We start from the raw sequence: 25,105 nt of genomic DNA on the forward strand, positions 1-25,105 counted from the left end.
CAATTTGTTTCATCCAGTCCTTTCATTTCATCAGCACTTTGGTCAGCACTCACTCACAGTAATTTAGATTTCCCATTGTCCAACACCCTGTGCATTCTCCTCTCTTTAATCACTGTGAAGCAGAAGCATTGCACCCCCAGTTTTGAGATGAATGAGTGACATCCAGATAGTTCACTAAATGCTAATATCACCCAATCTAACAAATGATCAAAACTGCCTTCCCAGCCAAATGGGATCTCCTGTGTCACCTGTCCTGAATACTTTGTATGGTGTTGCTATGCAAGCACCTTTATGAGTAAGGCAACTCTTCCACTGCCTACCAGTCTACCTGCAGGCATTATCTTCTGTTCTTTTCTGAAGGGCAATGTGGGCAACTTGTGAGTTTTGTTCTCCTTAATCTTTTCTTCTACTTCTCCCAAAGGTAAGGTGAGCTGAATCATAGCCATCATCTAAGGCTCAGACACTTCACATGACTTTGGATGTCACCTAGACCTCTTCTCTTAGAAATGCATCTAGCATTCTCTTATGTGTAAGTGAGAATTGAAGTCAAGATGTGACTAAGATTTCTCAAGGAAATTGTCTTGTACAAGAGAGGGGGAACCTTGGAATGCAGTTCTAGTGTCACAAACATTTCAGGGATTGAGACATGATGTATCTGGAGCTAGAGAAAGGTGGGGGATTACAGAAGTATTCTGGATGTACATGTATGAATTAGGAGCTAGAGAAAGGTGGGGGATTACAGAAGTATTCTGGATGTACATGTATGAATTAGAGGTGTTCAGGATGTACATGTATGAATGAGAGGTGGCCATTGCCACTGTAGATTAAAATAAGTAAGAACTAGTCAATGATTTAGGTGGTCAGAAAGAAACTGGTTGTTATACTTTTGCAAAGATTTATAGTTTCTATTTATCACCCCTTAGAAAGAGGCTGAAAGAATCAAAGTTATCCAAGAAGAAGAGATTAGAAGACTTCAAAATCAGAGCATTTATCTCCAGCAGTCTAATACTAACTCATCAGGTGATCCATGTGTCATACTCTAAAGTGCTGAACATCACAGCTTGCTTTTCTTACTCTTTTTTATTGAAGACAACAAAGAACAAGAAACTATAAAACTCAGGACAATAGACAGCTACCTCCTGTCTAACTTCCCATATTTGTCTCAGAGTGTTACAAGATACAAAGGGAATGTTAACCACATGGGCTCATCAAATGGGTTTTGACCAAGATCTAGGCCTAGGTGGGCATCACTCCTACTGGTGGGCATGTGCTGTCACAGGAAGCTGTCACAGGAACCAATTGTATAATGGAGTCCACATGCATTTCTCAACTGGGTTGAGGCCACTATTCTATGGTTAGTGGCCAACTCCTCAACAATGTCAGTCAACCATCTATACAGAGAAGTTCCAACCTGAAGGCAAATGATGTTCTGATGAAGTAGAGATGTTTTAGAAGATGAATGGGAAATACCAATAAGGAAGTTGTCATAGGCATATGGGCTAAAGAAAAATCCTTTTCTTTTTCTTTCACCACCCCCCCAAGTGTATAACTTAAATGGGACATTTTTAATGAAACAAGTTATGCTGGACTTAATACTTCAGTGTTATATGTTTATGATCCCTTAGAACCTGTAAGGATATTATATACTGTGCCAAAAATCCAATAGGACCCATTTAGTTTTAAGCTTGCTATGGTGTTAAATTTAATTGTTTGTAGTTACATGTGAAATTCTGCTGGTTTTTCATATCCAACAAAATAATTTTTAAAAATTCCCAAATTTTGAGAAAGAGATGCCCATCCAGATACAGGTCTCTGAGACACCAAATAAGCATGATCAAAGCCAAAACTCTCCACAGCATATCATAGTTAAAACATTAAGGACAGAGAACAAGAAGAAAATATTGAAATCTGCAAAGGAGAAATGTCAAATCACCTACAAAGGCAAACCAATCAGATTAACAACAGATTCTCAACAAGAAATGCAAGAGGGATAGGAATGAGGTATTTCAAGCATTGAAAGAAAATTATTTAAAATCTCTGTATACATAGAAATATCACAAGGAAATTCCCTGTGTAGCTATCTTAAAGAAACAAAAATGTAATTTTTTTTTCTTTTGGAAAATTGGAGAAGATGAGTAGAACACATCCTCCCTGGGGGAGTTGGTACCAGTGGAAAGGGGAAGGAGGAAGGGAAAGGGCATGGGAGGGTAAATACAGTATAAATACTCTGTACACATATATGTAAATGGAAAAATGATGCTTGTTAAAACTGTTCCAGGAATGAGGGAAGGGGGAATAAAGGAGAATGGTGGAAGGGGTAAACTCAAGTATGATATATTTGATATATTGTAAGAACTTTTGTAAATGCCACAACGTACCCTCAATCAGCACAATAAAAAATAAGTAAATTACATTTTTCCCTATTTATGTTTACCAGAAAAATCTACATTACCCAGCCAAGCTATTATTCTTGACTGAAGGAAAAATAAATCCTTTCATGATAAACAAAAACTAAAACAATTTATAACTACTAAACCAGCATTCCACAAGATACTTAAAGGAACACTCCACACAGAAGTGCTCATCCAGAAAAGCACAAAACACATTATTCTCTGTAACCCATGAAACCTTCTCTAAACTAGCTCTTATTTTAGTAGACAAAGTGAGTCTTAACAAATACAACAAAATTGAAATAACTCCCTACATCCTGTCTGACCACAACAAAACAAAACTAGAACTCAACAACAAAAACACTAAGAAACTATTCAAACACTTTCAGATTGCAGAATGTCAGTGGATCATCAAAGAAATAATGGAGGACAACCAAAAGTACTTGGAGTCTAATGAAAATGAAATCACAACCTACCAGAACCTATGGAATACAGTAAAGGAAGTGCTAAGAGAAAAGAATATACCTATGAGTACCTCCATTAAAAACACAGAGGCATATTAATAATATGACCTCAAACTCCTAGGAAAACAAGAAAAAGTTAAGTCTAAAACCAGCAGAAGGAGATAAATAATAAAAAATTAAGGACAAAATGAAGGAAATATGGGCAAAACAAACTGTTACACAAATAATTGATGAAACAAAAAGTTGATTCTTCAAAAATGTAAATAAGAGTAATAAAGCCTTAGTTAATCTGAATAAAAACAGGAGGGAAAAGACTCAAATTACTAAAATTAGAGATGAAAAAGGGGACATCAAAACAAATAATATTGAAATCCAGAGGATCAATAGGGAATACTTTGAAGATCTACACTCAAACTGGAAAACTTAAAAGAAATGGATAAATTTCTAGATACAAATGACCAACCAAATTGAACCAAGAGGATATAAATCACCCAAATAGATCTATAACAAATAATGAAATGGAAGCAGCAATAACGAGTTCCCAAAAAATAAAAGTCCAGGACCCAGTGAATTTACAGCTGAATTCTATAAGACCTTTAAAGAAGAACTAATACCACCACTTCTCAAACTTTTCCATAAAATAAAAAGAGAAGAACACTAGCAAACTCATTCTAGGAAGCCAGTATTATACTCATCCAATAACTAGAGAAGGAAACAACTAACAGAGAATCAGAGGCCAATCATGAAAATAAATGCAAAAATTCTCAATAAAAAACCAGCAAACTGAATTGAACAACAGATCAAAAAGATCATACACAATAATCAAGTCACTTTCATTCCTGGGATGGTTCAACATATTCAAATCAAGAAAAGCAATACAACAAAAACAGACATGAAGACCAGTGGAACAGAATAGAGGATGCAGATATGAATCCACACAACTATACCCACCTTATTTTTGACAAAGGTGCAAAAATATACAATGGAGAAAAACAGCCTCTTCAACAAATGTTGCTGAGAAAAGTAGTTATCCATCTGTAAGAAACTGAACTAGATTCATGTTTATCACCCTGTACTAGAATCAACTCAAAATGGCTCAAAGGCCTTAATATCAGACCTGAAATTCTGAAGTTAGTACAGGAAAGAGTAGGAAACACTCTGGAACTAATAGATTTAGGGAAGGACTTCCTCAGTAGAACCCCAGCAGCCCAGCAACTAAGAGAAAGAAGGAACAAATGGGACATCATAAAATTAAAAAGCTTCTGCACAACAAAAGAAATGACTTCTAAACTGAAGAGACCACCCACAGAGTGGGAGAAAATATTTGCCAGCTATGCATCAGACAAAGGACTGATAACCAGAATAAACAGGGAAGTTAAGAAACTAAATTCTCCCAAAATCAATGAACAAATAAAGAAATGGGCAACTGAACTAAACAGAACTTTCTCAAAAGAAGATATTCAAATGGCCAAAAAAAACATGAAAAAATGCTCACCATCTCTAGCAATAAAGGAAATGGAAATTAAAACCACACTAAGATACCACCTCACCCCTGTTAGAATAGCTATCATCAAAAACACCACTAATAATAGGTGTTGGTGAGGATGTGGGGATAAAGGAACCCTCATACACTGCTGGTGGGAATGCAAGCTAGTACAACCACTCTGGAAAAAATTTGGAGTCTTCTTAAAAATCTAAACATAGATCTGATATTTGATCCAGCAATCCCATTCATGGGGATATACCCAAAGGAATGCAACATAGGATAATCCAAAGGCACCTGCACACCCATGTTTATTGCAGCACTATTCACAATAGCCAAGTTATGGAAACAACCAAGATGCCCCACTACTGATGAATGAATCAAGAAAATGTGGTGAAAATGTGGTATTTATACACAATGGAATTTTACTCAGCCACGAAGAAGAATGAAATTTTATCATTCGCAAGTAAATGGATGGAACTAGAGAACATCAGTCTGAGTGAGGTTAGCCAGGCTCAGAAGACCAAAAATCATATGTTCTCCTTCATATGTGGACTTTATATCTAGGGCAAATACAACAATGTTGTTGGACTTGGGTCACATGACAAGGGGAGAGTACAATGGGAAGTATGGGGATAGGTAGAAAACCCAAAACATGGGTTTTCTAGAGAAAAGGTTAGATCAAAAAAGAATTAACCTAGAAGGTAACACCCACGCACAGGAAATCAATGTGAGTCAATGCCCTGTATAGATATCCTTATCTCAACCAGCAAAAACCCTTGTTCCTTCCTGTTATTGCTTATACTCTCTCTACAACAAAAATATAAATAAGGGCAAAATAGTTTCTGCTGGGTATTGAGGGGGGGGAGAGGGAGGGGGCGGAGTGGGTGGTAAGGGAGGGGGTGGGGGCAGGGGGGAGAAATGAACCAAGCCTTGTATGCACATATGAATAATAAAAGAAAAATGAAAAAAAAGAAAAAGGAAAAAAAATTTTAAAAAAAAGAGTACTCTGAAAAAAAAAAAAAAGAAAGAAAGCATTTGATGTCCCCACTCTGGAGGAACTAATACAAAAACCTTAAAGAGACAGAGGTCAACATGAGAAGAGGATCAGGAACCAGTGTAAAGATTAATTATCAATGAATCAACTTGGGTTGTAACACATTTGTACATGGAAGCAATGCTAGGAATCTCTCCGTATAGCTATCCTTATCTCAACTAGCAAAAAAGCTTTGTCTTCCTTATTATGCTTATGTCTTCTCTTAACAAAATTAGAGATAAGGGCAGAACAGGTTCTTCCTGGAAGTGAGGGGGGTTGGGGGGAGAGGGTAGGGACAGGGGGCAGGGGGGAGAAATGACCCAAACAATGTATGCACATGTGAATAAATAAAGAAAATAAATAAATAAATAACTACAATTCTGAATTACACATTAAAAAATAAATGCAATACAGCATACAAACAGAAGCAAAGACAAAAATCACAGGATCATCTTAATAGCTGCAGAAAAGCCTTGACTAAATTCAACATCCTTTCTTGATAAAAGCTCTGATGAAACTAGGATAGAATGAACCTATAAAGAATGTATATGACAAGCCCATAGCCAATATCGTACTAAATGAGTTAAAACTGAAACCATTTGCTACAAAGTCAGGAACAAGACAAGAGTCCTCACTCTCCCCACTCTGATTCAGCACAGTTTTGGAATTTCTAGCCAGACCAATAAAACAGGAAGAAGAAATAAATGGGATTCATATAGGGAAGAAGTAAAATTATGCCTATTTGCAGATGACATGATCTTTTACTTAAAGGATCTTAAGAACTGCACCAGAAACACCTAGATCTGATAAACATTTTTGTTAACATAGCAGGTTATAAAATCAACATGAAAATCAGTAGATTTTCTACATACCAACAATGAATAGGCTAAAAAGGGAATTGTGGAAACACTTTCATTCATAATAGCCTCAAAATATAAATAAAATAACTGGGAATAAATTTAACAAAAGACAAGAAAGACCACTATAATGAAAACTATAAATCACTGAAGAAAGAAACTGAAGAAGACATCAGAACATGGAAAGACTCTCCACGCTCATGGATCGGGAGCAAAATTGTGAAATAGCTACACAAGCAACAATAATCTATAAGTTCAATGCAATGACATTCCACATGGAGATTGAAAAAACAACCCTAACGTTCATTTGGAAGCCCAAGAGAGTGTGAATAGCCAAGGTGATACTGAGCAAAAAGAGCAACACTGGAGGTATCTCAATACCTGACTTCAATGGATACTACAGAGCCATAGCAGTGAAAACACCGTAAAGCTGGCACAAAAACACACATAAAGATCAATGGGGGGGGAGAGGGAGAGGGCAGAGTGGGTGGTAAGGGAGGGGGTGGGGGCAGGGGGGAGAAATGAACCAAGCCTTGTATGCACATATGAATAATAAAAGAAAAAAAAAGATCAATGGAACAGAACAGTAAACCCAGCAACAGCCACCAGATTTTTCACAAAGACACCCAAACATATGATGAAGAAAAGACAGCCTCTTTAACAAATGTTTCTGGAAAAATTTGGATAACTGTATGCAGAAAATTGAAACTAGATCCACATCTTTCACTCTGTACAAACAGCAATTCACAGTAGATCAAAGATCTTAATATAAGGCCTGAAGCTTTCAAACTACAGCAGGAAAGAATAGGGAATATGCTGGAACACATAGGCATTGTGGCCAATTATAAATTTTTTCAAAACATCTTATGCAATCCTCCTCTTTTTGCCTTTAAAAACTTCCCATTTTGGGTGAAGGGAGAGGGAAATATTGATCAGTAGGTACCAAGTTACAGTTAGATAAGAGAAGTTCTGTGTACTACTGCACAGTGGGATGATTATAGATGAATAAAATATTTTACATTTTCAAAAGCTAAAAGAAAGGATTTTAAAATTTTCACCCTAAGCTAATGTTAAATGTTTAAGGAGATTGATACATTTAACCTGATTTATACATGACATGATGCATACAATTTGTATATGCTTGCAAACATCAACTTACCTGATTAATATGTATTATATATTTGTTATTATGTATGGGTTAAAAATAAATTTACTTTAAGATTAAAAAAAAAACTTCCCATTGTCTTAACCTCTTTGAATTCTGTACTTCACTAGGGCAAGTTTATTCCCATTGTGATGTTCTTCAATTCTCAAACAAACGTCAGTGTTCTTTGGAGAATCTACTAGACTCTGTTCCTTTGTGCTTGGTTTGTTTTCTTCATGTTTTGTATTCTTGTCAGGTTGTCAAATCACTTGGAAGACTGTGAACTTTCCTCCCTCATCCCACAAACTCCCTTGCTCCCTTGTCATGACTAACTGCAAACAGTGCCAAAGCATCAACAGTTAATTTGGCAAGATGAGGGTACTTTCAATTTCAGTTTTTCTCTTGCCCAGCACTTACGTGCAAGGCTGAAATATCCTGTTTATTTTCAACTTCTCAGAACAGTGCTGTCCTGATCAGCTAGTCTCAGAGGAAACTCCAAGCTAAGACAGCTGAGCACCTGCATCTTGCCTACAAAGCCAGGTGAGTTCTCTGTGAAACTGGATCGCACATATGCATTTCCCTTAAGGAACACCGACAAGGAGCTCCCTAGTGACTTGGGGCAAGGGATCAGATTAGGGAAGGCAGTGCGAGGTCAGAGGGAAGCCCCCTCGGACTTTGTGCTCCAGACAGCCCAGTCTCCTTTTGGTTCAGAGGCAAATGTGAGGCTGCAATGCAGCCTCTAGGCCCCAGAATGACCTATTCCTTCTAGGGCATCCAAAGGGAAACATAGAATAGTGTCCCATACAAAAGCAATGCTAGGAATATTTCTGTATAGCTATCCTTAACTCAACTAGCAAAAATGCTTTGTCTTCCTTATTATGCTTGTGTCCTTTCTTCAACAAAATTAGTGATAAAGGTAGAACAGGACTTGCCTGGAACTGAGGAGGGGAAGGGAGAGGTGGGGGGAGGAGGCAGGGAGGAGAAATGACTCAACAATGTATGCACATGTGAATAAATGAGTAATTTTAAAAAATAAAGTGACAGTTCCTCGCAGAGCACAAATTAAAAAAACAGTGTCCAGTATATAGCAGATAATAATGAGTCAATTAATTAATGAGACATCAAATTGTTTTGGAATGCCTGGAACTTTTTCTAAATCACTTTTCAACTTTATCATGTTGCATCCTGTGTCCACTTACCCCAAAATGTCACTGGTGTCATGGTTCTGTCATGAGTACCTTGCTTTTCTCATTGCATTCTTTAGAAGACCAGCAAGATTTTAGAGACATGCTTGTCAAGGAGTCATAAGTCAGTGTACATAAGGCATCTCTGACAGGCTCTGACATGCTAGACTGTTTTCCTTTAGAAGCATACAAAATGTAGAAAGTTGGCATCCTTACTTCACAAGCAGAAAATTGATATGCACATGCCTTGAATAACCAGGAGAAATGACATCAAGATTGTGCATTCCAGTAAGAGGCTTTTCTAAGTTTCAGGAACCATGCCATCTGTATCTACCATGCGGGCCCCCATTTGTCTAGAGGAAAACATGAGGGAGCAGATGATGGTGAATTCAGAAGCCTTAAGGATTCTTGAAAAGATATCTCAACTTTTGGTGGTGGTGGCCATTTTCAAGCTGTATCATACAGGAAAATCCTACATCATGAATCATCTTGCTGGACAGAACAGTTGTGAGTGTGATTCTGGAACAGGGGCCATTTGCTTGGAACAAATGATAGGACAAGCTGAAACTAATTTTAAGAGAAACTAATCCTTCCCACTGAAGAATATTTCTCATTTATCATCACATTTATAACCTCAAGCCTATCTATAGAATCTGCTACTTTAACCCATTAACAAAGAGCTCCCCAACCCTATCAAAAGATCCAGCCCACTGTTCTTCCTGATTCCATCCACTCCTCACCTGTTCAGAAGCTGAGTTCCAGCAAGTACTCCCTTCCTTTCTCCTGCATCATTCCCCCAAGCTACACACTTATCACAAGGAACCCACAAATACAGTTCAATGTGTTCTTTGTAAAAGAGGATGGACAAATGATCAGTAGGATACCTATAAATCTAGTGTTCAAATTGGGCTAGCTTCTAGGTCTTCTTTCTTTCTTTCTTTCTTTCTTTCTTTCTTTCTTTTATTCACTACTTCATAGAAAATATTTAGAAAATATCACCACTGGAGCACATAGTGTATTTATCATATGTATGATGAAGTTCAGAAATATGAAGCAGACACCTGTTTAATCCCTATCTAGGTCAAGAAATATTCCTTAGCAACCCTGAAAGTCCAGGTCACGCCCTCTCACACTTTCCCTAAAACACCAATAGTTTGATTTTTCAGTGCACAATTCTTCCACTCTTGCATTTAAAAAATGGTTCTATAGTCTATTATGCATTCTAGAAAACAACTTATGTATTGAATTTTATATAAAGTGAATAATAATTATGTATTATCAGTGTCTTGCTTCTTTTGCTCCAAAAGAAGTTATAAGCTTCCTCTATTGCTTATTCATTTTCACTACTTTGTACTATGCTATTGTCTCAGGATACCACAAATTATTTATCTATTTATTGATGATGAACATTGGTGTTATTTCCATTTTTATCTTTAATTAATAATGTTGCCAAGGTATTGTTTATTCATATGCAAACTTCCCTTGTGCCACATAGCCAGAAATGGAATTTCTGGACCATAGGTGTATGACTTTCATCTTTCTAACTAATACTAAACAGTTTTAATGTACATTTGAAATTTTACATACAATTTACACGTACTTCATCAGTAATTAATGGTTCTATACATACTACAAAAATTTAGTAACATAATAAAAGTGCTTAACTTTCTGATCTGTGGATCTGACTGACTAGTTGCATGATATTATCTCACTATAAATAAGCATAAACACCTTTGATATTTTTATTCCCTGTTTTATAAAATTTGTGTTTTTCCCATCAAGTTGTCTCTTTTGCTGGCATTAATTGTTAGGACAATCTTACCATGATATTATTTGATGTTTCTCTCTTTAAAGATCCTACAGGCCGTTTTCCTCTTCTTCTCCAGCTAATAGGCCCAGTGCCATTATTGACACTCAGTCTACTAAACTCTGAAGAGCCTCCACCCACTGGCCTCTCTCTCTCCCACTCAATTGTTCCCTCTGCTCTCCTACCTTCTGTGCCTCTAGTTATCTTTCTACCTCCTTCCCTTTACTTTGATTTCCTCTTGCCTCTTTTCACCTCATACACAAGCATTTGTCTTTATCTTTCTTTTAGGGAAACTCTTGAACATTACTCAGGGGAAGATCCTTTTCTTTGTCTAGATCAAATAAATTCCTGTCATTTTAGGGATTTGGGGAGTCCTAAGAAGCAGATATTAAAGGAGGTGTTAATAGTATTGTTTTTACTTTCTACTCAAGATGATGTCAAATAACAATGATGTAACTTCCCAGTGCTTTCTTAAGAGAGTTTATGGTCTCAAAGTGCTTTAAATATCTGAACTGTGACTCTCCCCCTTTCCATGACATAGGAAGAAAAGAAATAAGAGACTCACTTGCAGTCAAGCACCATGAGCAGGACCAGGTCGCTGCTTCTCTCTCTTGTGGGTGACTTGCTTTGTTTTGTTGATACTTCACATGACTAAGTATAATGATCTCTCATCACACCTCATGGTTTCTACACCTGGCATCACTGGGAATGGGCTGTCCCTATATTAACCAGCAAGCAATGAGATCCTACCACAGTGTAGAAAAGTGGAAACTGTATGCCCTCTTTGTGTACCTCACACAGGGAGCCCTAGTTGTGCTGCACCACGATCCTGTAGGAACATTATGACATCTATTTTTACTCCCACTTGAGAAAGGAAGTATTCTTATATGCCACATAAGAAAAATCTTGAACTATTGGGTAGGATACATCATCTGGTGGTTCCAAGGGTTGGTCCTCAAATCCTCTGTACTATGAGTTTAAGCCTTTGAAAAGAAATGCCAATAGGTGTCTTTCCTGCTTTCCCTTCAGTTATATCCCCATGATGAGGCAATGAAGCTCATTATTTGCTTGAAACTGAGTAAGAAAAGGAATAAAATAAAGGAGGAAAGGGAGGGTGAGAAGCCAACAAGCGCCAATGTAGCCTTATAGGTCCTGGCAGGATGCAGATGACCTACTATATCAATTTATCATCACTATTACAAATACCTGAGATAAGTCAGGTATAAAGACAAAAAGGTTACTTTGGCTCACAGTTTTGGATGTTTCAATCCATGATAGATTGACCCCAATGCTTTTTGGTCTGTGGTGAGGCAGCATACATAGAACAGAGTTCATGAGAGAACAATACTACTCACTGCATGGTGAGCCACTAAGAAAAAATAACAATAAAAGAAGAGAAGACCCAGATCCTACAATCTCCTTCAAGGGCATGCCCCTAATAACCTGAAGACTTCCCTCAGGGTCCACTTCTTAAAGTTTCTACCCCCTCTCAAAAGCACCACACTGTGGACCAAGGCTTTGAAAGATGGGCCCTTAGGGAATATTCCAGAACCAAACTATGGCATCCACTATCAGGTAATTGAAGAACATTTAATACATCATGTACAAAGGCATAAGAATTATGAAGGGTCCAAAAAATAGTGAGAAAGTACTTGGTGAGTTGCAAAAGAAGTGCACAGTACACATGAGTACCTCCACAACCAGAAGAGACAAGCAAGAGCAGATGCCATGATGTGGCCAAGAGCAGAAATGTTGGATGGAGCTACCTGAAAAGAACCTTACTTGAGATAGAACAAGGCAGGACAGGGTGAAAGATAAGGGACACATGGCTGCTGTGGGGTCAGGTTCTGTTGCTTCCCAATGATTGAATTCTAATAGAAGATACAGGACATGAGAGCTCTTCACAGTCATGTAGAATTACATATGTTAACAAAGTTTACACTAGTTCTGTAACTTAACATACTTTGAGCATTTGGAAGTGTGAATTGAACAGAGGGCATAAAACATTTCATGAGAAAGTTTTTAATAAACACTGAATTAGTTACCCATGTTAATACATTAGCACACACTTTCTTTGCCATTTGCTAAATATCTCTACCACATTACCCAATGTAACCATGACGCATGGTCTCTGCTATGACTGTGTGTTGTTTTTCCTCTTCCCTTGCAGGCTTCCCCCTTGGATCCACTGTGAGGTCTAAAACCAAGGGCATCTGGATGTGGTGTCTGCCCCACCCCACCAAGCCAAACCACACACTGGTCCTTCTTGATACTGAGGGCCTGGGTGATGTGGAAAAGGTGAAGCAGAGGATTTTCTCTGCTCTTGATTATACATTTACTGTCAAATTTGTCTCCTCAATTCAACTTCTATGATACATTCCTGTAAACTGAAAATCTAATCATGAATCATGAGGCTAAACTCCGTATATTCAAACTTCCACCCCCTGATATGTTAGAGATAGATCTTCTTTATGATGTAATTCCACAAATATGTATTAACAGCTGTGGACATAGCAGTAAACAAGAAAAAGACTAGGAGTCTGGCTATGAAGACAAGATATGTGGGGTGTGATCAGTCCAAGGTAACACAGATGCAGAAAGTGGGAATCTGATCCTGCCATTAGATTAGATCCATGGAGAAAGCTGTAATCAATGAGTGCATGGGTCTGATGGGTTGCAGGTAGGGACCATGAAAATGGAGTTTCAATGAATGACTCTGTTTAAATAAAATTCAGTTTCATCATTAAGGTTTTGATCTAAGTCTCTGAACTCTGGTAATAAATTCTGTACTGACTAAAAGCATGAATAAGACTCACCTCAAATATTGCAAATTGATAATTTATGGTATGTCTTTATAGTATTAGTTGCAATCAATCTTTTCTCCTAATTATATTAGTTTGAGTCTAAGTTGAAAGTAGATTTTTGGCTTCCATCACTGCAAAAGGTAGGGAGGAGAGGAAGGCATAGACTTAGAAATTCTGAATTTGAAAATCAGTGTTAAAGTTGTCAGTTATCATCTAAATATACACCCAAAACAGATTGCTGATTTGTAATAGACTTGCATTGTCAATAGATGAAAACAAAACAAAATATAAACTGATGGTGGCAGAATTCATGGAAGACCTCACAATTTACAAAGCAGCATGGGGAAATCTGCGTCTATTTCAAAGCTGTCAGTGAATCTTATTCTCAGACTCCTGTTCCACTCTTGCATGAGTGGTCTTTGGTTCAGTCCAGTAAAATAACTCTGCAATACCTGAATATTTTGGCCTGCAATAATTCTTGCTTGGCCTATCCTACATTCAACTCCACAAGTTTATGTTCTATCAACTCTAAGCTCATCTATTTTCAACTTACTCCCTGGAATGAGTTCTTGTGCTAAATTTTCAGAGTAATTTTTCCTACTTATGAGCCTTACCTCTTCACTTTTTTTTTATAGTCTTACATCCACTCCAGGCAAAAAAAAATTTGTTGCATTAAAATGTGATATGTTTATTTACCACTGCCAAAAGTCCCCTTGCTAAAGGACAAGACTGTTACATGGAAATTTATATCCAGGAAACCAAATGTAGGTCTGGATTTTCTCAGAGACCCAATGTGGAGTTGTTGAACTTAATTGAACAGCATTTGTGTCCTTATTACTGCCATGATCAAGATGAAGTTTTCGATAAAATAATTTCCCACTTATTAATGGATACCTACCATGTGGTAGGCAATTAATAAAATGTTTTACAAACATGGAGAACTTCATTTGTCTTGATAGCTAACTTGCTAATGTCTGATAAGGATCCAATATAAAATCAATAATGAGATTTGCATTTAGCATTATCTTCAAGATGTGTTATTTACCTGGGATTCAGCACTAGAATAGCAGAAAGAATGAATGCACAACCAAAGCAGTGAATGAAGAGGGACCCCTAAGTCCCTCGCTCTCATGTGCTTTCTAGGGTGACACTAAGAATGACTTGTGGATCTTTGCCCTGGCCGTGCTTCTGAGCAGCACCTTTGTGTACAACAGCATGGGCACCATCAACCACCAGGCCCTGGAGCAGCTGCAGTATCCTTCCAGGAACAGGACTGCCATGATTCATTGAGATTAGGAGAATGATAGCTGAGACTATTTCTTCTTTGCTCTAACTGGATTATCTTGGTTAAGTAAGAGTGGAAACAGGAGAAAAAGGAATGTTTACAAAACTTATTTCTAAGTGAGATCTGGAAGATTTGTTGTCTCATATTCCTTAGCTGTGATTCCAGTTATGTGACTTAATTAACACAGCTAAAAAAGGGCAAAATCCAGCCCCAGGCCAGAAGAAGTAAAGGACTCCGCAGAGTTTGTGAGTTTCTTTCTGACTGTCTGGGCTGTTCAGGATTTCACTCTGGAGCTGAAGTTAGATGGGCATAAACATCCTGGAAGATGAGTACCTGGAGAATGCCTTGAAGCTGATTCCAGGTATCAGAGCCTGGCCTGGGTGGGGAAAGGTTTAATAGGGAAGTGGGATCAACTCAACCCTATTGAGCCTTTGACATACATGTTTATTTGAGATTGGATTAGGCTCTTGCTAATGGTGAATGGTGATTGACAGGTGGTCATGATTTCAGCAGTTTTTGTTGAAAATCTTTGGAAGTTAATATTTAACTCCAGAATAAATTTAGGAGAAATGCCCTGTCAAGTGATTTTTTAGACCCATTAATATCATGAAAAAATTGTGGATTTGAATCAATGCTACTACTTCTAAAGGTTCACATATTTGTTACTTATTAGTTTAACTACTCCTCATGTCGAATGAGGCATGACCACCAAGAAAGACTTTAAAGGAGAGTCTTTATTAGCCAACTGGCAACTGCTCTGACCAATAGGTCGCTGGCCCTTAGAGCAGCCCCGTTCTGACTTTAAGCAGGGTTTGTAAAGGCAAAAACCATGTCCTGTTTGACAATTATTGTGAAGCAAGGTAGCCCAGGTACAGACAAAAAACAGTGGCTGTTAGTTGACAACTGTTGCAAAGCATAAGTGAACACAAGCAACACAACTGTTTATCCACATCCTGCTTTGGCTCCTTCTGTTTTCCTCGTCTCTATGGGAATCAGATCTTTCATAAACCCCCTTCAGCTTTAAGATAAGGTGGCACCTGATTAATGGCTTTCCTCTGGCTAAGACTTTTAACCATTTGACTCATATTCTATTTTGAGATAAATAGCTCATCAAGTTAGAATTGAATAAATTCCAAATAACAAGAATGTCTAATGAGCTAATTTTTAAAACATATTTCACTGCTTATATTTTATTAACCTGTATAGATAAACCCTTCAGAGAAAGGATATTAGTTAAATTATATTTTTCCTGGAGAAAAACTGATATATGTTCCCAAAAATGCTGTTAAATTCTTCTTTTCACCATTTTAATAATATCACAGCTTTATGCAATATGTCATCACATTAATATCAAAATTGTACTACGTGAATTAGATTAAGTAGAATAGATAGTGGTACCTAGTGTTGATATCCATTGTTTTTCATTTATTTATTCATTCTTTAAACAAATATTCATTTTTAATAGCTGATTTATGACACAGAATCTCTGTAAGACAATATCAACTTCAATACAATCTAGCCTCAAGAAATCAAGATGTTTTCAAATCACATGCAGATTAACTTTACTTTGGAGTTTCTGCTGAAGGAATCCATAACCATAATTATGCTGTTTGTTTTTGGCTCTGATTTTGAAATTTTTTTACTGACTTGAGAATCATCTCCCTTCATGACATTTTCCCCAGCATCTTATCCCTACTTTCAACATTATTTTACTTTAGAACCTAGGCCTCATTTCTGACATGGAAGTGCAATATCAGAAACATCTTTTTGACAGCTTTTAAAAAAATTAATCAATCATTCCAAACCTTTAAAGCATAGTTTATCTATATCCACAATGTAAGGACTACAGAAGCCAGTCATAGGTTTCTCCCTTGAGATGACTGACTCCCCTTTTGGGTAGATTACTGTGAGCTCTTTGTACAATTGAATGAAACACAGGAGCTATAGTTACACAAAGATTCTTAGAAAAGTTCTCAATCACTTTGTCTGCAGGATGTCTATTCAGTGTGAACTCTTTTTGCAGGAAGGAACCCCCAAATTCAAAATTCCAACAAACCTAGAGAATGTATCAGATATTTATTTCCAGTCTGGAAATGCTTTGTCTTTGGCCGGCCTACAAGTGACAAAAAATTTGTTATGCCATATGGAAAAAATTACAGAAAATCAACTTGGAATGGAATTTCCAGGTGCAATCAAAAAAATTCTGTACCTATATCTTCACCATGGGAAAGACCAAGACACTGAGAGAGGAGATCATCGTCACTAGAAATCGTGAGTTACTTTTGTCTCAAGGCCTATCTTGGAGGTTTACCATGTGTGATAAAGCTATGATTCTTTTTGGGGTTTGCCAACATTTTTATTTGCTTCTGTAAAGGAATGTGGAAAAGCAAGTGGTCGTGCATGTTTCTTAATTACACATTTATATATGAGAGTTTCTTGAGGTCTAAAAAATGCCGTAAAATTAATACACTAAGGATACAAGTACAAACTGCCACTAGGGAGAGAATCCTGGAAGATGAAGAGAAATGCCATGGGATAAGTGAGAATACACAAGATCTTTTATGAATTGGCACCAGTCAAAAAATAAACAATAGGCCATAAGTCCCTAGCAGTTTGTTTCAGAAACAAATTTAAATAGGGCTGACTTCATGATAGGTGGCCTGTGCAATTGTGTAGTCCCCAACCTGAGATGGACTCATACTTGGTTCAGTAGTCCATGTTGATATCATCGATTTCTGATCATATTTTTCCAAGGAGACTTGCATTTAAATTTGAAATTAAAACTCACAAATTGTGTAATTTACTGTATCTGTATAAGAAACTCTTTTTTGTTTAATTTAAATTTGGAAAGTAGTTTTTCAAGGAAGGTTTAAAACCTCTTGGTTGTAATTTGGTAATGTGCTAAACTTAAGGAATACAAAAGAAGGAGCATATATGAAGAACAGTGATGTATTAAGCAGAAATGGATTATAGAGCACATGGAAAGAGCAGGAATTAGGAAAAGAGAAGAAGGAGAAGGAAAGGTAGGAGGAGAAGGAAAACTTAAGATAAACAGATTTTTGAGACTTTTATAAGGTCAGCTCTTAAAGCTTGTAAAAACATTAATGTGAAGTTTCCATTTATTCCCTTACTATATGTCATCCAGGGCTGGGGACACTGATGAAGACCTATGTGGACACCATCAACAGTCCTTGTATGGAGAATGCAGTGACCACCTTACCCCACCGAGAGAACTCAGCCTCTGTGCAGAAGGCAGTCGACCACTACAGCGAGCAGATGGCGCAGAGATTGGGGCTCCCCACAGACACTCTCCAGGAGCTGCTGGACGTGCACACAGCCTGTGAGAGGTCAAGCCATTGTGACCTTCATGGAGCTCTCCTTCAAGGATGAAAATTAGGAGTTCCAGAAGAGACTAGTGGTAATACACCTTAGCATTTACTCCTCCTGAACCCTCCCCTTCTGGAGTAAGGTTTAGAATCCATCTCTTTTATCCCCATGGTTCATGTTCTTCTCATCCTAGAAAGAACATAGATTTTTCTGGGTAACAGGGCTCTTCAGGCTACAGTGCCCTATCTCTAAAAGGCATTATTTTCCATTGCACAAGACAAATTATCATGTGGTTAGCTGTTTCAAACAGCATCATTTGATCAGCTCAGAGATCTTTAAGTCAGATGCAAGCACAGCTATCTGGGTGCTCAGCTCAGTGCACCACATACTGAAAACATGGAGCCGAATGGGCTTATTTCTCATGCAGTCAATCTGAGGAAGTGTTCTCCACATTCAGGCAAGGACACATCAAATCCTTCTCTTGTTTCTAGTCTTTCTGATTTCCTTTCCTGCCACAGCCAGATAAAACTGACATTTTAAAGGGATCACATGACTAGGTAATGCCCAACAGGGTACTCTCCATTTCTTAAACTCAACCTGTGCTATTTAACATAATGTAATCACAGGATTAACAGGCATCTGATTCGCAGGCCCTAGGATGATGAAGGGTGTGGACACCAAGAGAGAGAACTCTCAGAGACATTTTAATTCAACTCTCCAAAGGCACCCTCACTGAAAGCTTGTCTTTCAGTCTGTCTGGGTCTGCCCTTAAAGTGACAAATCTGTTCGTTCATCCTGAGGGAATCTAGCTGAATTGTAATTTATAAGTACAAATAAACAAAAAGTATCTCTTTCAGTATCTTCATACCTTAAACAATCACTAAAAGAATTCTTGAAAGGTTCAACTCTGTTCAGGACACACTTAACTCATCTCTAGGGGATTGGTTTCCCAAGTGTATATTTTCAACCATAACAACCCACAATCTCTGAGGAAATTTTACTTCCAGCCAAAAATTAATGTTTTACTGTTCATTGTTAGAATGTGTATACCTGTTAATCATCCTGCATCTAAATAGATCATCTATCTTCTAACTCCATCATTTTACAGGTATTTTACCTGAAACCACGGGAGATAATAGGGTCTCCAGAGGTCACTCAGAATTGAGCAGAATGAGACTAAATCAAGTCCCCTGGCTCCTTCCCTGTCCTAGTTCACTCTGTGGCTGTCACACTGCTTCTTCCAAGAGGATCACAGAAGGACCTTCCTCTAACAGTTTCTTTGTAATGTCTTTCCCTTACATTAAATTTTCAGGGCACCATAGAGAGAAGGAAGGAAGATTTTGTCCTGAAGAATGAAGAGGCATCCATCAAATATTGCCAGGATGAGCTGAAGAAGCTTTCAGAGCCCTTGATAGAAAGCATTTCCAGAGGAACATTCTCTGTTCCTGGAGGGAATAGTCTCTACTTAGAAGCCAAGAGGAAGGTGGAGCAGGACTACCAGCTAGTGCCCAGGAAAGGAGTGAAGGTGAGGAATGGGGAAGAAGGAGTACAATTCAAAGAGCATAGTGAGAGAGTCTTTGCTGCTCCTTCTGAAAATTTAAGGCCATAGCTCCACTTGTGGAATGAAAGCACAGTATGGAGATATGTTGGTATTTTTCATTTTTTGTCTACTGATAGTTGGATGCTGTTAAATTAATAAGAAATAATGTTTCCCAAGGAGGATTTAGAGCCAAGAATCCAGGTGAAACAAACCATTTTCTTCTTTATCAAAGAAAGGGGAAAATTTAGGGATGGGGTATAGCTCAGTGGCAGAATACTTGTCTGGCATGGGTCCCAGGACTGGGTTCTATCTCCAGCACCATCAGAAGTTTTCTTTTTTAAAAAAAGAATAGTTTTTCAGCTAAATAAAGTAAATAAATAGAATAAGAATAAAAGATGTCACTTCAGGTGGACAAAACAATAGCACCTTGACTTTGGTAATGATGGTTATTGTAAGACAACTATAACTGGTATGTACTGATAGAAACAATGAGGATGATGAGGACAGTAGTGGTTAGCAGACCTTGTGCATTCACTTCTTATGCTAGGTATAGTTTTAGGTGATTTTGTTAGATTGCCAATTTAATTCTCAGTGTAAGTTAGCTATTACACTTTTACATTTGTGTATTAGAAATATATTACATGTAGATGACTTTTAAGTTGCCTAAGAGACACAGACAGAAAATGCCAAAGCTAATATGGCAGTCATTAGAAACTCAGAATTTTTTCTTTTGAGGAATTTTCATATGTTCCATAATGGCTGCACAAATTTACATTCCACCAGGAAAGAATAAAGATTTCCCTTTTCTACATGCTCAGCAATATTTATTACATTTTGACTTTTTGATAATAATCATCCTAACAGGGATAAAGTGTTATCACATTGTGATTTTAATTCATATTTCACAAATGATTAGTGATGTTGAACACTTCTACAAATACCTGTTGAAAAAAATATCTATCCAGGTCTATTTTCCATTTATCAGTCATGTTATTTGGATTTTTCCCATTGAGTTGTATGAGCTCCTTATATACTTTGGATATTAACCCCTTAACAGATATATGGTTTGCAAATACTTTTTTCCATTCTATATATTACCTTTTCATTGTGTTGTTTGCTTTGTTATGCAGAAACTTTGATGATGTAGTCTCACCTATTTCTCTGCTTGTGTTTTTGGTGTTCAATCCAAAAATCATTACAAAGTCCAATTTCAATGGATTTTCCCCAAAAGTTTCTTCCAAGAATTGAAAAATTTCAGGTATTATTTTTAACTCTTTAATCCATCTTTAATTGGTTTGAATGTGAGGTGTAATTCAGGGGTCCAATTTCATTCTGACCTGGCTTTCTATGCCATTCCACCGGTCCATATATCTATTCTTATGTCATTACCATGATGCTTTTGCTACTAAATAATATAATTATGTATGTATGCATATCCACATATATAGTATGGTATGTACATATATGGTATGGTATGTATCTATATAGATACATATGGATGGATTATTATTCAACTTCAATAAAGTTCTGCCAATTGTGACAACATGGATGAACTTTGAGGACATTTTGCCACATTAAATAAGCCAGATACAAGAGGACAAACACTGTAATGTGAAATTATAATGGTGAGAGAGAGAGAAAACAAACAAAAACATCCAAGTCAAATTCATATTAACATAGTTATAATGGTGATTACCAGTGCCTGAGAGAAGAGGGAAAGGGAAGATATTGGTTAAAAGATAGAAACATACAGTTATGAGATGAGTAAGTCCTCAGAACCTATTTATAGTAGGGTAATAATAGTTAAAATAATATATTGTATATCTGAAAATTACTAAGAGAGTAAATCTTAAGTGTTATCACATCAGCAAAATGTAACCATATGAGGTGATTGACATGTAAATTAACATTTTTGTAGTACTCATTTATCAATGTAGACATATATCAAAACATCCTGTTGTATACCTTAAGTATATAGAATTTTTATTTGTCAATCAACCTCAACAAAGATAGAAAAACTAAGAGGATAGCCTGGACAAGCTTCCTGGTACAGATGGTAGGAGATACTCATTGAAGTTCATATAGATATTATCCCATTAAGGAAGGGTAGAAGACCACCATATGATCCTGGTATATCAGGATCAAAGAAATGTAAGTCACCATGCAATAGAGATACCTATACCCCTATGTTTACAGCAGCACTATTCACAAGAGCCAAGTTACAGAATCATCTTAGGTGTCTATAACAGATGAATGGATAAAGAAAACATGATACATGCATACAATGGAATATTATTCAGCCATAAAAAGATGACATATCATTTGCAGACTTTTGGTTGGTTGTGGCCATGGAATTCAAGGATCCCTCCGAGATCTGAAGCAAAGTCAGTTTTGAGATTTTTATGGAACAACAATTTCTTCATTAGAAGACTAGATCTTCACTGCTTAAATAGTTTTGTTCTTTCTTGAGGTTCTCCGGGGCTTCCTGAAGTCCCAGGTTACTATACAGAAGTCCATCCTACAGTCAGACAAAGCCCTCACAGAGGAGAGAAGGCCATCATAGGTACAGGGGAGGGATCTGCATTCAGAAAGGTAGAAGATTCCTGAACAGCCCTCTGACTAATAGACAGGAAGACTCTCTTGAAAGAAAAATTATTTTTCTCCTATGGAACACAGGTTCTCCTGGATTTGGAAACAACAGGGGAGTTGGGGTCACACAGCCAGTCAGCCAGTACTGGTCCCTCATGGTGGGAATCATGATCCTGCTTCCATGTCCAATGGGAAAATCAAGAGATTTCCTTCTTAGGAAATCAATTTGGTCTTTTAGTTCAGAGGGGTAGAGATCAGGCCTGACTCTTGCTTTCTTTCCTGTGTAAAAACCATTGTGAAACAGCTGAGAGGACCAGCAAGGAGGCAGCTGAGAAGGAACAGGAGCTATTAAGACAAAAACAGAAGGAGCAAGAAGAAATGATGGAGGCTCAAGAGAGAAGCTTCCATGAAAACATGGCTCAACTGCAGGAGAAGTGGGAAATGGAGAGGGAGAATATTCTGAGAGATCAGGAAAGGATGCTGCAGCACAAGCTGAAGGTAAGTCTCAACAGGACCTGGAAGAGCCTGACAAACAGTGTCCTGGTTCCTCAGGAAGGGGAGATCCAAAGTTTTAGATCAGGAATGATTCCCAAGGAAAATGCAAATGTAAATATTTCTCTCAAACCTCAAGTACTCCTGGACCCTAAGGAAGCCCTGTATGTCTGCAAGATTCCATTACTTAAATAACATTAGACTTTAGAGGGTTGAAATAATCTCTCCCAGGGTGTTGGGCTGATGTTGGTTGACATTTAAGAATATTTACTGAGCATCAATTGAATAAGACCTTAATGCACTAGCGCTTCTGATTCTTGCTATGATTATCAAAGAGACATGAAGTAGATCCATCTAGTTGAATGTATCAGCTTTGACCTGATAGAAAATGGAGGGTGTTGAAAGCTCAGAATTTGCTCCATTAGTTTCCATATCTGCCTGATTCATCCTGTACAGCTGGAGTCCCCATAGGGCTTGATAACCAGTGTTCTACACAAGGTCAGCATTTGCCACAATCTGTTAGATGATTCTGACTGTGCCACGTGTTGGAGCTGAGAATCAGAGTGCAGCCCACATTCTCTCCCAAATGGTACACTTTCTGTTGGAGCAAAACTCCTCTCCACCCTGCAGTGAGACAGTGTTGAGGAAATCTCATAGATGTGAAAACCTTGCATAGTACACTCCCACTACTCTAGGGGTCATCCAGGTGTCTGTAATATCAGACAATCTTCTAAGATGGAAGAGAATAGACACATGTGCTTCAGTAGAGGTTGTTAGGTGCAAAACTCTGACTGTTAATGCTTGAAGAGTTTCAAAAGTTGACTCTCTTTTATAGGTGCAAAAAGAACTGCTTATTGATGGATTTAAACAGAAATCTGAGGAGTTAAATAGAGATAAATCAACTACAAGAAGAGATTGAAGTAAATAAAAACAAGAGACCCTCAATATTTTTGCAGTTCCTTGATACCCTTGGCACTATATTCATTACTACCTAGGGCTGGTAAATTACTTGGTGCAGGAATGAAAATACTCAGCCCAAATGTATAATAGTGCAAGAATTCCTAGTAAGGAATTTATAAAATGAAGTTTTTTTTACTTTAATAGCAGGATACCAGGGCTCATTTTTTTAAACTTCTATTTTATTTATTTATTTTGTGGTGCTAGGAATTAAGCCCATGGCCTTGAGAATGCCAGGCAAGTACTCTACCACTGAGCTACTTCCCAGCCCCCATGACTCATTTTTAATGTTTATATGTCTTAGCAGTTTCATTCATGTAAAGTTTAAATGTTAAAAAAAACAATTATCAAAGAATATCAGGGCTTGATATCCATAAGGACAAACTTATTATTGATTGGTTTAATTAATTTCAAGCATTGGGAGACAAATTAGAAGATATTGAAATTATTTCTAGAAAATGTTTCAGCAAAGCAAAGGGACACATGACAAGATGAAGAAAACATTTGCATTGTATACTTTAGCCATGGAGATAACGTATGATGAGAGCTTGTGAGAAGTGACCAACAAACACAGTTTAATATACAGAAATATAAGAATAAGTGTGTGACATTACTTAAATAAAAGTGCAAATTAAAATTGTGAAGTTATTTCTGCTCTATTATGGGCAAGGAAGAGTGTTTTTGACAAGACTTTAGAATGCCAAGGGTTTGGTGAAATTCAATCTTTCCTCTTTGTTAGTGAGAGTGTGAACTGTTGCAATTATACATCAAAACTTAACATGCATGGTTCTACATGAGCACAAATTCATCCTGACCTTCATCCCACAAAGAGATAAAGAAAAAGAGTCATGGATAAAAACATACCAATCTCCTGTGTTGCCCCATTGTGGACAGTGTTCTTGGGTTACACAGGAGCCAAAGGTGGCTGTGATAGCCCAATGTCAGTTGCAATGCCTCTTGGGCCTTTCTTACAGAACACACAGACTGTCAAAGTGCAACAGGATGGTACATACTACTCCTGTCTGTCCCATGTCCTGTGTCAACAGGGTGCCGACCTTTTCTATGCATTGTATAATGTACTTCTTTTGTTGAATAACCTGTTGAACCTTGAGTAACTTTAGTGGTGGGCAGGAATAGATACACTACCTTTCAGTCCTCTGTGGGAAGAAGCATGTCCTGTGGGCCAGTAGGTCTGACCTATGTAAACACAGTTGAGACATGGATATCGGGGTGAACTCAGTAGTGAGAAACATCATCATTGCTCACTGAAAAAGCCTAAGGCCACATTCATACACACATATGAATCAATCTAACATGGGTTGTTGCATTCCCTCTACAAAGTCCCAATGCCACCAGCTTGCCCCTTCCCTGTAGGTCTTAGAATTATTATCACTTGGGAAACAGTATCCAAAAGCTCCACAAACATCTGGATTTCCACTCTCCTTTTTTCCCCTTTTAACCTAACAGGAGAATAGGGCCACCATTTTAGATGAAGATGAAGAACTTGACTCCATCTCTAATGGTAACATTTGAAGGGAATCATGACACATGTGAAAGGATTTTTTCATCCTGTTTGGCTTATTATAGTCACAATTGTCTTCTGCATCATCCTGGCAAGCCAAAGGAAGACTGGGCAACTCCTGTATACCTTCCCCATACTGTACTCAGTACTGCTGACATTCAGGATTCTAGATCTTCCCAGTCCTGAAAACACTACCGCTCTTGATTTTTTTTATGGCCCTAATC

At 37.6% G+C, this 25,105-nt stretch overlaps 1 pseudogene; it reads left to right on the forward strand.

The window, feature by feature from the left end:
- The first annotated feature begins 8,905 nt into the window (after window positions 1-8,905).
- On the forward strand, window positions 8,906-24,892 carry LOC109679802 (guanylate-binding protein 7-like; annotated as a pseudogene).
- The last annotated feature ends 213 nt before the right edge of the window (window positions 24,893-25,105 follow it).

Source organism: Castor canadensis, chromosome 7 (genome assembly GCF_047511655.1).
Source record: "Castor canadensis chromosome 7, mCasCan1.hap1v2, whole genome shotgun sequence".
In the NCBI taxonomy this organism is placed as follows: Eukaryota; Metazoa; Chordata; class Mammalia; order Rodentia; family Castoridae; genus Castor; species Castor canadensis.